General features: G+C 51.7%; 1 protein-coding gene across 1 annotated transcript in view; it reads left to right on the forward strand.

Moving 5' to 3' along the window:
- The window catches only part of FKBP6 (FK506 binding protein 6, 36kDa), a 21,133-nt gene that overhangs the window by 6,918 nt on the left and 11,427 nt on the right, over nucleotides 1–2,788 (forward strand). The gene's annotated exons all lie outside the window — the stretch shown is intronic.

Raw genomic sequence — 2,788 nt, forward strand, 5'->3', positions numbered from 1 at the left:
AAGGAATCCATTGAGACCTCCCTGGGGATACTAGAGAAAATCAGTGACCCTGGGGCCCATCCAGGGCTGGAACTAGAGTGAGGCCAGAGAGGCACCTAGGGCACAAGGGAACTTGAGAATGAAGGAGTCCATAAGTTTTCCACCCTAGTTCCAGCCCTCCTCCCAGCTTTGACTAAAAGTCATGTGGAGTGAGACGGTCCATCTCCAAAACACTGATTAGAGAGAAAAAGAGCAGCTGAGATTACCGAGTCTCTGCTGCCTGGCATTTCCCCACGATCCTTTCTTTTTAGCTGGCTCATCTTTGACTAAGAGAACAAATCTTTTAAAGGACTCTATTAACCTCTTTTGAAATCTCTTGGGAGATACTTGCCAATAAGAAGGACAAGGAGAGAAGGAAGAAAAATCAGACAATCCAGGCGTATTAGCAACAATCCAGTCTTCCTTTGTTTCAACATCAGAGGTGTGAGTGTTTTCCCTTCACCAAGCAAATCTGCAACGCCAACCAGGTGTCCTCCAATGTAACTCATTCTGACACTGTCTACCTGGATATAGTGTCAGATCCCACAGGTTAAGGGCTCAGTCCCACCTTCAGATTCCAATCACAAGCAGCAGGTCCCCAGGGTACTTACTCACTTCTGTCAAACTTGGCTACAAATCAGAAATTCTCACACCCCCTCTCAGGTTCTATTAATTTTCTAGAGTGGCTCACAGAACTCAGGGAAACATTTTATTTATGTTTACAAGTTCATTAAAGGATAGGATAAAGGATACAGATTAAGAGATATATAGGGTGGGGTCTGTGAGGGTCCTGAGTACAGCAGCTTCTGTTTCCATGCAGTTGTGGTGCATCAGTATCTTATATAATAAAAGCTAATATGCAAATTGTCCCTACGGGCAGAGTTCGATTGACTGTGAGTTAGTCGTACGCTGACCACCAGGGGTTGGCGCAGAACATGCCAGGCTTCTGTGATGTGGCGCTGGCAGCAGGTGGCAGTGGAGGTGCTGCCGGCCCACATGGGCCCCAACAAGAGCAGGAGTGAGGTGGGATGGTGGAGCAGGTGAGCAGGTGGCGCCAGGCCAAGGTGGGTGCAAAGGGAAGCCTTGGCCTGCAGCTTTGACAGGCAACTGGGGGAACGGAGGCCCTGGCCAGGGGTGGTGGCAGGCAGCTGGGGGAAGGGAGGCCCCGGCTGGCAGCCAGCAGCCGGCAGCCACTAGGAACCCTACCCATGCATGAATTTCGTGCACTGGGCCTTGAGTATTTAAACAAATGGTTGGAAATCTCTTAGGGATTGAAAACAGAGAAGGGCAGGGATCCAAGGACAGCCCTGAGGTTGCTAACCTTTAGAGGTCAGGACGTGGAGGATGACTGAGAGGGGACAGCCAGGAGGTAAGAGGACCATCAGGAGAGTGTGGTGGTTGGAAACTGTGGGAGCTAGAATGCCTCCCCCGACCCCCACCCAAAGATATCCAGGCCCAAATTCCTGGACCGCTGGGAATATGTTACCGTAAAAGGCAAAAGGGACTTTGAAGATGTCATCATGGTCATAAACCTGAATTATGCAGGTGGGTCCGATTTAATCACATAACCCCTTAGCAGCAGAGAACTTCCTCTGCTGGAGTCAGAGAGATGCTGCAGAAGAGGAAGCAAGAGGACTGCAAACCTAAGGACTCAGCACCCTATCGGGGACTCTGGGTGCTGGGGCCCCTATGGGAGGATGGAGAGAAGCCTCCAAGAGCTAAGGGCGCCTCCTGGCTGGCAGCCAGGCAGGACACGGGGCCTCAGGCTCAGAGCTTCAAGGATCTCCATTGGCCAACAACCTGCACAAGCTTTGAGGTGGATTCTTCCCCAAAGCTTCCCTCGGGCTGATGCTTGGATTTGATTCCAATGAGACTGATGTCAGGCCTCTCGCCTACAGAAATGAGAGAGGATAAACAGGGGTTGCTTAAACAGTGAGGTTTGTGGCCATCTGTTATGACAATGATGGACAGCGAATATTGATGCCAAAAGAAAAGTGTTTAAAGGTCAGAGAGGTCAACTTCATCAAATGCAGTCAAGAGGCGCCTAATGGATTTCAGTCTTCTGTAACGGAGCAGGGAAAGGTAGGTTGAACAGAAAATGGGGGGTGAGGAGGTAGAGACGGAGAAGTTAAAAAGGCCTTTGCAGCCACTCTTTTGAGAAGTTTTTCTGGGAAGAGCAGCCGGAGGCCGATGTGGGACAAAAGGAGGCTTGTTCCTTTTGTGGTAGGAGATTTTCCTGCACGTAAGAAGGAAATGATCCCGTATTCGAGGCAGGACCGATGCAGGAGGGAGCGGGTAACTGAAGTGCATGAGGAGACACGAGCGGGAGGGCCCAGCTGGGACCCAGGACTGTTCTCCCTTTGCACCAAGTGCAGCACGGATTTTGTAGATTTGCTGATGGAAAAGTGGGGAGCATATTCGAGGCAGGACCGATGCAGGAGGGAGCGGGTAACTGAAGTGCATGAGGAGACACGAGCGGGAGGGCCCAGCTGGGACCCAGGACTGTTCTCCCTTTGCACCAAGTGCAGCACGGATTTTGTAGATTTGCTGATGGAAAAGTGGGGAGCATCCGCTTGTCTTCTCAGGAACTGGGCAGTTTGACTCTAAAGCCCTGTCCCGGCCTGAATTTCTCGGAAAAACAAACGAGAAAGAAGGAAGGTGGAAATTCTGGGGCCTTGTGCTCACCAGCGTGCTCCGGCCACGTGACCCCACTGCGTGCCCCGCCCCCTCACGTGCTGTGCCACGTGCTGCATGCCCGGTCACGTGCCCG

This window comes from Myotis brandtii, unplaced genomic scaffold (genome assembly GCF_000412655.1).
Source record: "Myotis brandtii unplaced genomic scaffold, ASM41265v1 scaffold510, whole genome shotgun sequence".
Classification (NCBI taxonomy): domain Eukaryota; kingdom Metazoa; phylum Chordata; class Mammalia; order Chiroptera; family Vespertilionidae; genus Myotis; species Myotis brandtii.